Source organism: Aphelocoma coerulescens, chromosome 2 (genome assembly GCF_041296385.1).
Source record: "Aphelocoma coerulescens isolate FSJ_1873_10779 chromosome 2, UR_Acoe_1.0, whole genome shotgun sequence".
Lineage (NCBI taxonomy): Eukaryota > Metazoa > Chordata > Aves > Passeriformes > Corvidae > Aphelocoma > Aphelocoma coerulescens.
The window spans coordinates 53605455-53620562 of record NC_091015.1 but is presented as its reverse complement, the minus strand read 5'-3'; the positions used below and the strand labels follow the sequence as shown (position 1 = coordinate 53620562).

Here is a 15108-nt window from a genome sequence, read left to right as displayed (position 1 = left end):
GAAGCAAAATACATGAAAAATTAATTCTCCCTAAACATATCTCACTTAATACATCCATTTGTGCATTATATTAAAGAAGCATGCACAGATCTCTGAGCTTGTTCTTATCACGTCTCAGCTTCAGAAAGAGTCAGGGCAAAGAAAATACTCAGAGGCAGTCCAACTGGGTTCGACTGCTGTTCTGACCACATATTTTCAAAAATAAACATACATTGTAGGAGTCAGAATAATTAAGTGTCCAGATGCCCATTTAATTCTTGCCCTCTGGCAAGCTGATCACTCCTATGCCATGTGTTACATGGGCATGTTTCCACAGAGCTCCAGGCTAGGACCAACAACTCCCTCTAAGACAGACTGCTCAACAGAGGGCAACTACTTTGTCATTGCCACTTATATTTAAATTTGAACTTGTGATCTTCAGGCAAAAAGCTTTATATCCTTGTCATCGATGTATTATAATTATTTGATTCTTTAAACATAGGAACCCTAATGGGAATGGCAAAGGCTGTTGAAAAAAATTCTGGAGGAAGGGGTCTGTAGAGTCATTGCCACAAAATGTGATGCACATAGTGTACCTTTCAGTTTTTCTGTTCTTCTGCTGATGATATTCTTGTGATATCTATGGCTCTCAGCAGTACAGATGATGTATGCATCCTGTCTTTTTCAGCTGAAATGATTAAAGAGTAAAAATGCCTCATATTTTACTAATTATCACAAAGTACAATCCTACCCAATTACAGTGAGGGGTTTATTTAGCTGCTGTATGGCTTTATTATTGGCAATTTAATTATTTGTCAGTAGTTTCATTCTTAAAGAGTGACAAATGTATATGATATTCTAAACTTCTATATTTTGCAATTAGTTTTAATGAGGCAGTGTTCCTAATTACAAAATGTTTTGCATAATTAAACCCCCAGAATGAGTGAATGTGACATTTGTACACATATATATATGTGTCACTGTCCTTTATATTACCACAGTACATGTAAGAGTACTACTTTACTTTGTTCTTTTCCATTATACTCATATAGAGTATATTTAGCTACTACCACTTCTGCTTTGCTTTTACTACAGTGGCTTGCAAATTCAAAACACATCCCTGGGCAACATGCTTGGTCACCCCTCAGAGTGAAAAAAATTTTCCTGATTTTCATGGGGAAACTTCCCACATTTCAGTTGGTGCCCAGCACCTCTGGTCTTGTCACTGGGAAGCACTGAACAGAGCCTGGTTCCGTCCTCTCTTGTACCCGACCTTCAGGTATTTATGAAAAATTGGTTATTTCCCCTTGAGTCGAGTGTTCTCCAGGCTGAACAGTCCCAGCTCTCTCAGCCTTTCTCCATAGGACATGCTCTGGTTCCTTAATATTCTTCACTGGACTCCCTCCAGTATGCCCATATCTCTCCTGTACTGGGAAGCCCAGGACTGGACACAGCACTCCAAGTGCAGCCTCATCAGTGCTGAGGAGAAGGATGACCACCTTAAAACTGCTGGACACTGCTTTGGCTCATGCAGCCCAGAACAACATTAGCTTTTTTTTTGCTGCAAGAGCACACTTCTGGCTCACATTCAACTTGGTGCTCACCAGGTCCTTTTCTGACGAGGTGCTTTCCAGCTGGGCAGCCCCCAACATATGTTGGTGCCCCCTCCAGTCCTCTCCAGGGGCAGGACTTTGTGCTTCCCCTTGGTGAACTATATCCCTACTCCAAGAAAGTATGAATGAAGAACATGGAGTCTATTATGTTGTTTTGAATTCCTGTATAGCCATCTTGACCACACACTGAAATTTAATAAAAGTTACTTCCAACATGAAAATTTAACAGTAGCCTTTCAGCTAAATGGAACTGAAAAATAAACAGTTTGATTTAATACCGTGCTTAATTAACTTCATTTCCTCTCCTTAGAGAGGATTCATAATGCTTTATAGAACAGTCAAAAACGATCCATTACTTTGTAGTACAAGATCATACTCTTCTCTATACAGATATAGAGAAAAATTACACTGTTTCTGATGTGTCTAAGGAGCAACTACAGAAACAGAATGTCACTGCTTCTAGGTCAAAAAACAGCACGATATATTAGACCCATAAATTATGCCTATACATATCAAATATGTACTGTATTGATGAAATACAGAAATTTGTCTCTTCCTAATCAATTTTAAAATGTAGGAAATGACTTTATCATAGCAAAATCGGAGGAACTCAGAGACCAACAAATTTTTGTGAACACAATCAATGGCAAGCCACAGGGTATGAAGGACAAACTTATGAAACAGAAAGAAACTTGAATGAATCACTGTGCTGAAGAAGCACTTCTTAACAGATACAGCATAATCCCAAGATTGGCTGTGTCTAAGAGCATCTGAATACTCTTATCTAGGAGAAAAGAAATCTGGATCTGCCTGCATTTAGTAGATTATTGCAAGATGTTTCTCTCAGAGCAGTATTTCTGATGTGGGTTCAGACTGTTAGCAGGTTTCAAAACTATTTAAGAAAGAGGTAAAGTCCAGATTGCATAGAATTAATTAGGTGACCAGAAGGGTTAGACTCCAACAGAGAGGACAGCAGTTTTGTTTAGCCTAAAAGCTAAGCTATTCCACTACCCTATTTGGTAATCACTGACAGGCCTGGCAGTAAGAACACCCCATCACCCCAACAGCACCAGGAGAGCTCCCTCCAGTACTGCTCCTTGCCTGGGAGCCATAGGAAAATACCTGGGGAGCTAGCACTGCTAGGGTGGAGAGGACACAGAGCAGGCTCTCACTGTTCACAGAGAAGTTTCCCTACACTCTGTGTGCTTTCAAAGGAGATGGTTTTGATGCTATTTTTAACTGCATATAATAGTGCAGAAAGAACTGAGGTAAATGAAAGCAAAATGATGGGATTTTTTAGGAATGAGATATTGTTGAACGAACATTGCCTTGTTGCACAGCCTCATTTGACCCTAGATGCAGTAGAACCTGCAAACTTGATTAAAAAAAAGTGTTCATTACAGTACACACTGCATAATAAAAAAAAAACACCCACAAGAAACAATCTGCAACAAAATATATTGAGTCAACAGCAGTCCAAATTCACAGGCTCAACTAAGGAAGTAATAAGAGACAAAACAGAAGCTTTGATTTTCACAAGGACCACGGAAAATGGCAGGACATTGACAAAAAAACAAGTAATTTACATTCATTAAGAAAAAAAAATCTTAATGAATTGGCTACTGTAAACCTAGGAGAAATGTTTCTTGTTAACCTTTAAAACAAATGGAATCCAGTCAAAAATTTGCCAAGCAAATTCTAACACCCATTCTTCCATTTCTGAATTTCCACAATTACTGCAATTACTGTAGAAACAGCTTCCTTTCTAACTTTTTTTGGTAAACATTATTTTGCATGCTACAGTACTAAAACAATTTACAAAAAGGTACTCTAATTTAAAATGACTTCTTATTGTATGCTCTACCACTCGTGTCTGCATTTTGTTATCACAGTACTCCTAGATATTTTGCAACCTGCAGGGCACACGTCCAAAACACATTCCCACTTTGTGCTTACCCCCTCTTTGCAATTATCTGTCATTCCCATAATTTCAGCTCCTCTAACTTATGCCATCTCCTCAAAGATGATTTGCTATCAGCTGTGAGAGCACCACCTCACTCTCCAAATACTGTCACCAGATGAAGATTGTGCATTAATTGCTGGGCCAACTCAACTGGGCCAGCAGGGTACTGGAACCAAACACATCAGAGCTAAACCACCTGACTCACACCAGTTGTTTGACTGGAAATATACATAAATTTTTAAGAGTTGCAAGAGAAGCCATGAATATTTGTTTGGAGAATGCTGGTTAACAGAGGTAAATTCATTACCTATATTTTAGTGATCTTGGGGCCAATCTTGACCTCATGAGAGAGCATTTATGGCTGACGCATCAAAGGAAAGTCATAGCATCTTTTTCTTCTCTCCCTGAAGCGTAAAGGAGAGGGCTCATAGATACCAGCACCAGCTAAATCCTGAAAGGTTTCTTATTCCTCACTCACCCCTAGCCTCTCTATGCCCTCTGCTTAAAGTGTAATCTAAGTAACCAGGATGGTTCCTCTGCACAACACTGCTGCAAGTCAGCAGCTCAAGGCAATACTGAAGCCAGTGCCTTAAGCAGCCCTGTGGTGACACAAACTCATCAAGTTTTGCCAGGCAGAATTAAGGAGGGAACATGCTTCCCACCTGCCCTCAGCACTGAGCACTGGCTGCAGAAATAAATGCTCTTTCTGGTCTTTGCCCTTCCCTTCCATGCCTTTCTCCTGGGGGGCTGTCTAAGAGAACACGACTGCACTCCAACAGCAGCATCCACCCCCTCCACCTGGCCTCTAATTTCTCCTCCTTTCCTCTAGAAGTACTAGCTAGTATGTCTGTAACATTTTAACCTCAAAATTTAAATTATATGATACAGAAACAAGTAGGTGTCGTTATGACAACAAAAAAATAGTTCTGTATTTAACTGCATTCTTTTGTTGGGTTTCTTTCTTCTTAAAAAAAAAAAAAAAGTTACATGGATTTCTTCTTCCCCAACCACTGACTGGTTACTTCATGTTCAAATAAGATGGAGGCCTCAGCACTCAAATATTTATCTAACAATTAAATCTTGCAGCACTAAACCATAGTGTTAAATACTTTTCATTTTGTGTTCTATATAAATTCATTTAAACTCTTGATACAGGGAGACAGGAGAGAATGCTGCCCTTTACTCTCAGACCTATACTAACACCCAGGTCTTCCTGAGGCACAAAAAAATTTTGGAGCTTTATGGAATTACAGCTAAAAATTATCTGAAGTCACCAACCAGGTCAGGCTAAACTATCTAGATCCTGAGATAAAGGATAATAAAGAGTAAATATGTTACCTCAGTACTGAGAGTGTCTTTTCGAACTAAAATTTTAGTCAAGCATTAGTGCACTTTGTTTCTTCTCCTTTAGAAAAAAGGAGGCAAAGTTGCTCCATTACTTATATTTAATGAATCATTTAAAGACACCCATTTTGTCTATTTATAATTGCAATGTTCAAATATAGTGCACTGATTGCTTCTTGTCTTTTTCAAGTATCACATGGCAACATCCGCAAGTTTATTTTGGAAAAAAAAAAATCAATAGAACCTATAAATTCATAATCCAAGTGCCTCTTGAGGATGGTGATGCTGACTGGTACTTAACAGGATTTCCAGCTTCAGTTTGAGTTCACTGGGGTCTGACCCCTCCAGTGGTTTCCAACAACAATATAGCTCAGGAAAGCAAAGGGGGAGCCCCCAAAGAGGCCCCCAAAGATGGGGAAGAAAAGAAAGGATAACCAGGGAGAGGACTGTAATATTGTGTGTGTAACCAGATGGTACCAACTGCTTCCTTCTCCTCTTACTCCCTCAGTTTTGACAGTATTTCTACTCCAGCCTTTTTGGGGAGGAGCATTTCCTGTCAGCTGTACTGTCAGAACAGGGATGTCTGTCATTACACTTTGTGAGACCTGCAATACATGGTTCCCTATGTCTGGGAAGTTTATTGAACCAAATGCTGCCTCTGGAGCTCCTACCTAAGAGTTATTACTGCCACAAAAGAGAACAGCCAATGACAAGCAATACAGAATCAAGTTTTCTGCTGGACAAGACTGCTGCAAGGCTGTCTCTAGCTGCCCAATGGGTCAGCAGCAGGCTTATGCTCTGCTTACAAGAATGCCCTTTCCACACAGCTATCCAGTTTCTCCACCTGTACCATTTCTAGCTGCAACCTCTCCCTTTCCATACCCTCATAAGAACAACTTCTGCACTATTTAAAAGGCACAGAGTATTTCTTATTCTCACACTTCACATGTTACAAACTCACCGCCTTCCCCAAGGGTTCATCACAGTAAAAAGTGAATCCAATCCAGTCCCTGGTGTTTGAGATGTAACACAGGTACACACACATAACCCTGACATCCTGAATGCACCAACTACTGAAAGAAATAAACGCACCAACAGTGGGAGCTGAGGAGAAAACCCCAGTTCTGCAAACAACTTTAATCCTGTCCCTACTCTAAAAATTTATTCAAAGCTATAGTGACCACAGGGAATTTTTAAACAGTCTCACTGTACACTCGGCTCTCCAGGTAAGAACCAGATACAGTGAAATACAAGTAAATAACAAATAAAACTAAGCAAGACAGTAAAGGTTCTATGTCTCAATTGAAAGTTTCAGTTGAAATAAGCTTGCCTTTTGTAGTTGAGCCATTACTTTATGGTGACTGCTAGATTCCATTTTGGCCTTAGTCAAAGCATTCTTCTGTCTAGATGATCATGTCCACAAAGCATCTCAGGCCATCTGCCCACCAAGATCATGAAACAGGAGCTCATCTGGATGTTTGGCATGTAAAAGTATAACTTTCTCCTGACACTTAACAGGATATAAAGGCTTCTATTAGATTAAGGCATGTTTGTAACTGAATAGTGAGGTGAGCTTGTAGATGGTGCACTAGGAAAATGAGGATGCCGGGTACACTATGTCTGCTTGGTAGTTGTCCACATCCAGCATGCCAGTGCCCATCTCACAGAGGTGTTTGCCCTTCTTCCTGAGAGGTGATGGAGGACACTACGTTCCCTTTAAGGGGTTGCAGCCATCCAATTTGATTGGAAAGGTAGATTTCAAACTACAAGGCCACTAACCAGTTGCTCTCAATATGGCAGCTGTGTACCAAAACATTGCTTCAACACCCCCTGTTCCAGTCCTTGCTTTTCAGCCCTCCTGAAGCAGCACACATGACTTGTTATATCCTCCTGAGTCACCCTCCTGAAGAACAAGATGCCCATCACTATCTGCAGCAACACCTGCCACTAAAGCAGCCCCCATTCCAAGGCACAGTTCATTCAGTATTCAGGGTGTGAGCAGACCAGAATAAAGTCAATGGTACAAGAAATAAAGTCACACTAAAACGGTGAGCCTCACTTGAGAGAGGATCAAGGGGCAAGGAGAGAATGAGTTAAATCCTTAAATTTCTTCTCTCAAATTAAACATTTGCTTCTTTGATTTAATGTTCTATCTATTTCTCCAAACAGAACAATACTATTGTCAACTCCATATTACTTTATAAGTATTTTGTGAATTAAAAATTAATGCTGTACAGTTTTCCAACCTGACAAATATGATGATTTGCAAGTGAGTGAAAGGGTCAAGCAATTTCCTAGTTGAGATTTTCTTTATTTCTCAGTGAGGTAAGCAACAATTGGAGGAAGGAAAGGCTTAAGCGTGACATTTCAGAAGCCAGAAGCTGTTCTTGTAAAGCAGAACAGTACAATTCAAAACCAGGAAAACAACATATAATTACAGGTCAAAAAGCTGAAAACATTAAGGGGGGCAAGGAACCAAAATATTAAGAGTCTAAAAGACCAACAAAATAGCAGAAACAACAAGAACGAACATATGTATATAAGCAGAAAAAGTAGAAAATAATTAAGCAAACTGAAATCTGACAGGCCACCAAAACACTAGGATGAGCAAGATGTACTGTTTGCCTTTACATCTGGATGGACAAGAGTACTGAAATGGCCCATTTTTTCCCTTAGGAAACAAATATGTCAGTTTTTAACTTTCAGAAGGAAAAATAAAATAAATTTGCAATCTTTTTTTAACAGTACTCATGTTTAATGAAAATAATTTGACAAGCCAGAGGGCTATCTGTTCAAGTCACTGATTAGTTACACAAGACTACTTTAATTTTTCTTAAAATACCACTGCTATATTTATATTTTTTAAAGATTTATCAGTGGAGAATGCTATCATTTCCAGACCTTGAAATCTGAAAGATTAGAGGCCATATATTGAAGGTTTTGGGAATTATAGAATGAAAATAAAAATCAGTTCAGTCTTCGGGACAAGACAAAAAGGATTAACTGTGAGATGTTCACATATAGTAAAGAGTGTACAGATCCTTCTGCCATTTGACACAGTAATATTTTCATATCTGGTATAAAGAGTAGATGATTCATACACATCCCTGCTTACTAGTAGGTCTCCTTTAATTCCCTTTCTAAAGGGACTCCATCTAACAGGCATGCCAACTAGACTCTTTCAGAATAGACTAGTTTTCCTCAAGAAAAAGAGGCAAACAATGCAAAAGACATGAGTTTTTGCCAGACTACAGCTAGCCATAAATATGGATCAAATAATTTGATCATACAATAATTTGTACATGCTGTACAAAGTCATACAGCTTTTCAAAACTGGGCATATTAAGAACATGTAGACATTATCAATATCTAGGCCACGTATTTGGAAATGAGGATAATCAGTTTAAATCTTTGTCAAACTTAAAAGGTATAGCCTAAAAATAAGATTACAGTAAAATGAATTACTGGCACAACAGCTGCCAGAAAGATTAAAAATAAGTGAAATAATTGGGCCTTTGACACAAACACATCAATCTGTAATGCTGACACTATCATGGAGAGACATGGAGTCATTAGAAGAACCCAGTACAGATGCAAGAAAATCTGCATTCTAAAGAAATGCTTTTCCTTTGGTTAAACTATGCAGTTTAAACATAACTTGCATGTTTATTTAATCCATGGTAACTTCCACAACTTGGTTATTTGAAAAGCTAATGCAGCAGGGGAGGTGAAGAAGGAAGACATGCATTTTGGACACACAGGGCTTTTTTCAGACTACTCTGATTTTAATGACTGTGACTTTTGCTGTAATAAAGGATATAACCTCTTCCTACAAATCTTATACTTTTTTATTTTCTGTAGACAATCTTGGCCGCACTACCACTACGAACAGGTTAAGGTCTTTGAAGGAAGAGAGTCATCAGCTTGTTCATTCATTTGCTCTTTTTAAATAACCCGTTTCCTCCCTATTCAACCATGTACTATAATTTACACCACCAATGCAAAATGATGAAAACAAAGTCTATAGTCACACTCTTTACTACACACAGGATTTTGAAAACCTATTTGATCTATCCCCATACAGCTGGGTTTTTTTCTGAGAAGTTTTAGTCCTCAGACAGAAAATATTCCATACCTTTGATCAAGTATGACAACCTTTGCTATTCATTTACTACTGCTGTCATATTTTAAAGATAACTATAACATTAGGGAAGCGCATAATATTGAAAAGTGGATGTGTTAGTGATTCATGCATTTGAACTAGCCAAGTTTTCTGATTTGTTCTCTATTCCTTTACTAGTCTATTGCAAATATCCTATTAGATTCCTTCTAGACAGTCCAGTGCCACTGAGTACTGAACCAATTCCTAAGACGTAAGTCCTTCTTTAATGGTAACAGCTGATTTATTAATTTAAAGGTTAAGGTTTTTAAGGTTTTTTTTCTTCTTCACCACGTACAGTGCTTGGTACTTAGCAAAGTTTAATTCCACCTGCATTTAAATACTGAAACCACAAAGTCCCCTGGAAGTTTTCATAGTTGCTTTTGAATCACAAGAATCTTTCTCCATAATGAAAAAGTGTCAACATATTGCAAACGCCTAATATTTAAATGCGGCAAACACTCTTGAGTTTTTCACACATGAACTCCAATGAAAAAATACTTAAACTAACTGTGCTGCAGTCACATTATCCATCTATTTTGTTTCCTTTTCATTTTAATTATTAGATTTGCTGGCTCCCTGGCAAACTTGTTTCTTGCTTATTATGTATTAATAGTTGTTATGCACTTACAAATTTAGGTCTTTTTTTTTTGTTATTTTGTCTTTAAAATGTCAGAGTTTACATATTTTCCATTTTCTTCAGTGGATATTGCTTTCACTGATTGAAGGAAGCATTTTTATTTTCAACAGATCTTCCATTCAGCTTTCTGAGGCTTTTGTTTTTCTTTTTAGACTTTACCCTTAATTGGGACACATTTACTTGAGGCTCTAACTTTCACCATTATTCATCCTGACTCCAAGCACCTTCCCTTTTAGCTGTTCCTTTTATTTCTTTTTTTAAATTAAAATCCTATTTGTAACTAGAAACACTAGATTAAAACAAGGGTACAGCAAGTAAAACAAGGGTACAGCAGTGCCACTAACCTCCTCTGCTAAAATTGCTCTGCAAAGAAAAAAAGGCTTCTATATTCACAGCCATTGTTCCTCAGTCTCAGGCAAAAGACATGTAACATCTAGTCCAAAAAATTAACAAGCTTTAAAAACTCAGGGACACTGTTTAACTAGTGACATAACTATGAAGAGAAAACTTGCTTAGTCTTACCACAAATGCAAGTTAAACATTATTGTGTGCTTATAACACAACAGCTCCAGGATTACACATTATCTTGACTTCGCAATGCAAAGCATTTCTATCCTTAATTAATAAAGATTACTGGAAATTTCAAGCCTTTCATCTTTTCTTTTTTTTCCCCCTAAAGAATTTTGTGTTGTGCACCTCTATAGTTAAGCTTGCTAAGTCATCCCCTCTAAATAATAGAATAAGCTTCTTTAAGGTCAAGTGCAAGATCCTGCATGCAGTCGGGACAATCCCAAGCATAAATATAGGCTGGGCAAAGCATGAATTGAGAGCATCCCCGCTGAGAAGGACTTGGGGGTGCTGATGGATGAGAGGCTGGACATGAGCTGGCAGCATGAACTTGCAGGCCAGAAAGCCAAATGTGTCCTGGGCTGCATCCAAAGCAGCGTGGCCAGCAGGGCAAGGGAAGGGATTCTGTCCCTCTGCTCTGCTCTAGTGAGACCCCACTTGCAGTGCTGCATCCAGCTCTGGGATCCCAGCACAGGAAGGACAGAGACCTGTTGGAGAGAGTCCAGAGAAGAGCCATAAAGATGATCAGAGGGATGGAGCAACTCTGCTACAAAGACAGGCTGAGAGAGTTGGGGCTGTTCAGCCTGGATGAGAGAAGGCTCCAGGGAAACCTTAGAGCATTTTCCAGTACCTGAAGGGGCCACAAGAGAGGGACTTTTTATACAGGCATGGAGTGACAGGACAAAGGGGGAATGGCTTTAAACATAAGTTCTTTTCTGCCAAGAAAAGATAAATCACAGAGATTCAAATAACTAGTAACTGTGATACAGAAACACAGCTGGTTAGCAAGAAATAACCAAACCAACCAGGAACAATTCAACCCAATCCAATCTTGAGAAACGTGTTTTCATCTTCTTCCAGTAAGAAATAAATGCTTTTGCAGTAGGTCTTTCAGGCACTATGAATTTGTATTCCAGGATGACTTGTTGCAAGTCAACCTCACGTAATTGACCATTTATACTTTGAGAATATTGATTATATGCAGCTGAAGAAAGCTGCTTGAGCTAAAAAGCTGGGGTTCAATAAATGAAAAAAAGCCAGTACAAACTGACTTGCCAACGTTAAAGTAACATATACCTAAGGTACCTTCACAACATCTTTTAAAATTCTGTTCCCTGTAATGAAAAATATATTCATTAATAACAATTAATTAGGCCTAAACCCAACTTGCATTAATGTTCTGAATCGTAAATATTTTTCACAATTGCTTGCTGTGAAAAGGATTGTCTGTCATATGCAGAGGATTAGGATGTCACACTGGAAGTGAGCAGGAGCAGACAGATTTATAAGAACCACTGATCCTGTTTTTATGAAAAGGACATGAGCGTATCTTTTCATACGCTTCCCAGAATGCAGTAGCAGGAATCTTTTATGGCAATCTTTTTATTATTGATCCCTTTTAACTAAAATTTTTTTAAAAGTAGAGAACAAAACACAAATAGAGGGTAATAAGGACGTATCACTACTGAAATGCTCAGAGCAGCTCAGAAAGCCAAACTTACTGAGTCCTACTTCTGCAAACAGTTCACAGGAGGCTGTGCTGTGCCTACAAGTTACACCTTGACTTAATCCTCATGCAATGGTATTTACCATATCAGAGCAAACTGAACCCATCCAAGACCTCTTCTACACCTATCCTTAGAAACCCAACTCAAAAGCAACAAGCACTCCCCTGGATCAAAAGTACTTTCACAGCTCTCTACAACAGATTTAGTCTCAAGCAACTGTGCAGACAGGAAGGTTCTAGTTTAGAAGCACCATGTAGCTTAGGTTGATCGGAGTTTTACTCTGTCTTGTCTTCTCAAAGCTGTTAGCAAGTTTGCAACTTGAGGCACTTCATGAAATGGACTGACTTTTGTCTTTACAATACATTTTTCTGTGAAATTAAGTCTTCAGTAAAACGAAAAAGGGGCAAATTGAGGTCTGGTAGCTCTCCTTCTTCCTCAGCCATTTTTGTACAGTGTCATAACTTACTAAGTAGCATCATTCCTCAAGGACCACCTCCCAATACCATGGCTCCTGAAAAGTCAGTCAGCCTGCAGACCCACACAAGAGCTGCATCTTGTCAGTGGGACTGGCTTTACAGAGATGCAAAATATGAGACCTCCCTCTGACACCTAATGGGACTGGCTCATTCCCCTCTCTTGATGGAAAAAAAAAAAAGTCCTACAGGAGACTGAGTCCTTGCTATAGGTTAATCACATTGATGACCATTTAAAAAATGTCGACATCAAACTTTGAAACAAACGGGGCGTTCACGATACCCGTAAGAAACCGACAGTTCCGGGCTTCCAGTACAAGTGAGAGATGGACATACTGAGGAGTACAGCACAGGCCCACTACGACTGTTTGGGGGCTATGGCACCTCTCCTATGAGGAGAGCTGGGACTGTTCAGCCTGGAGAAGAGAAAGCTCAGTGGGGCATCTCATTGGTTCTTCAAAAATACTTGAAAGGAGGGCACACAAAAGACAGAGCCAGGCTTTTTTCAGTGGTTCCCAGGGACAAGATCAAAGGTGATGGGTACAAACTGAAACACAGGAAGTTACCCCTGAACATCAGGAAACAGCAGTCACCTCCACGATAAAGAGAGCACTGGCACAGGTTGTCCAGGGAAGTTGCAGAGTTTTTCTTGAAGAAATTTAAATGACACCTTAACATGGCCCTGGGAAACTGGCTCTAGGTGGTCCTGCTTCAGCAGGGGTGTTGGACAAGATGACCTCCAGAGGTCCCTTCCAGCAATGCTATGATTTTGTGAACATCAAAGAAAGTAAGCAGCATCGCAATTTACCATTTTCAGAATAAACTGCACTCTAAATTTCATATGCTGTTCAAACCTCAGCAATCTTATTAAATGCTGAGCTGTAGTTCTCATCAATGAAGCACTCTTTAGAAGATGGCACAATATGCATAGATAGGCAAAATTCTGAGTAAGTATTATTATTGGATCAATACTTTAATTAAAATGGATGAAATTATGTTTGACAATTACTTTTAGAAGTAATAAGGCAAAAAATTTCTACTTTCTTACTATGCTTTGATATTAAATATAAATCACAGTGTTGAATAAGCCTCTGGCAAGGTTAATTAATAAGGCAATATCAATCAAGTATGAAATTCTCACAGGAATAATGCTACCCATGGCAGAAATAGAGGACAAGAAGAAAGATCCATCGAAGATTAAAGGCCAGGCAAAGACCACATTGCTTCCAAAATGAGACCCTGAGCTGGACAAGCACAGTACAAAGACAAAGCTTTCATACAGTACTCTAATGCATCACCTAATACAGTAACTCTAATCCATCAATTTTCATGTTAAAGTGCATCTGAACGGAACTATCCATCTACAGTACGCCAGTTTAAATACCACTGGATTTTCCCCATTGCAAATTTAAAGTCATCAATTATTAACCACTGATGGAATAAAAATCTGGAAGCAAATATATGAAAACATGTTCCCTGATGCCCCAAGGCATTCAATCAAAACTTTTGGAACAGCCCCACAGCAGTTCTAGGCCTCACATGAAATGAATCATTAATTTGGTTTGACTACCCAAAACATCTTGCTTAGGCTCAAACTCATCAGCTCTATTATCCAACACTAAGTAGAGGATACACTATTCTACAAGTGCCCTCTGATTATAATGCCCAAGATTTTGGGGAAAAAAAATCCCAAAATATTTCTGAAACCACAAACTAGATGCAACTCTTTCAATTTTGCACCCTTCCTGAACAAGATAACATTACAGGATCCACCCTCTCACTGAGGTGGGGTCATACTCCTCACCTGCTGTGCAGGGACTGTGTGCTTTCAGCTCTCAGTGAGAGAATCAGAGCTGGGGACACTTCATACTTCTCTGAAACAGCCTCTTAATGAGACAGGACTAGAAAGCACCCCTGGCTTCATTTACTGAGCCTAATGCATGGAAAAAACAATGATGAGAAAATTCTCCCAGACAATGAAATTTATTTTTACTCCCAATTAAAAACAAATGAGAACTCTACTGAAAAAAGTAGCACCACAGGATGTCACGCTTGCACAGTTAAACAAGTGTCAGGAAGTACATGGATTCACACAGAATGTGTCACAAACTAATCATACATCAGGAGTCAGTTTTTAATCACACTATTTCAGGTTAGAGCTTCAAGATACTCCTGAAATCTCCCACCAATACAGAGTCTTGATGACCTTCAGGGTATTTTTGACTTTTTAATAAGAGTCTTTGTACTTTCAGTATGAAGCTACCCTTATTTCACATGCTGTAGTCAGAAGCCACCGGTATCGGTAGGCTGATAAAACTCTATAGTAGAGCAGAGCTATACATATATATATATATATATATACACACACACACATATATATACACACACACACACATATATATACAAACACACATATATATATACACACACACACACATATATATATACAAACACATATATATATACACACACACACACACACATATATATATACAAACACATATATATATACACACACACACACATATATATATACAAACACATATATATATATATACACACACACACAATCACCAATATATCAGCTTTGCTTACAAGAGAAGTGTTCCCAACACTCATTAGTTTGAAAAGGTAGTCTGAGCCTGAACTAAATGTGTCCCAAAAGAAGCTGAAAAAGAAACTTGGCCCTCTCAAGCTCTCTAGCTACTTCATGCTGCCTGCATTTAACTTTCTGGATGTCCTCCAACATACAGAAGGAGGAAGGACAAATGACATTTTTAATTATGGAAGGGGTCTAGTTAAAAACATAAAATTAAAAAAAAAATCCAGACCATTTAATTTAACACAAATAAAAAACCTACA

General features: G+C 38.7%; 1 protein-coding gene across 8 annotated transcripts in view; it reads right to left on the bottom strand.

Moving 5' to 3' along the window:
- MYRIP (myosin VIIA and Rab interacting protein) overlaps positions 1-15108 on the bottom strand; it is a 208528-nt gene that overhangs the window by 157259 nt on the left and 36161 nt on the right. The gene's annotated exons all lie outside the window — the stretch shown is intronic.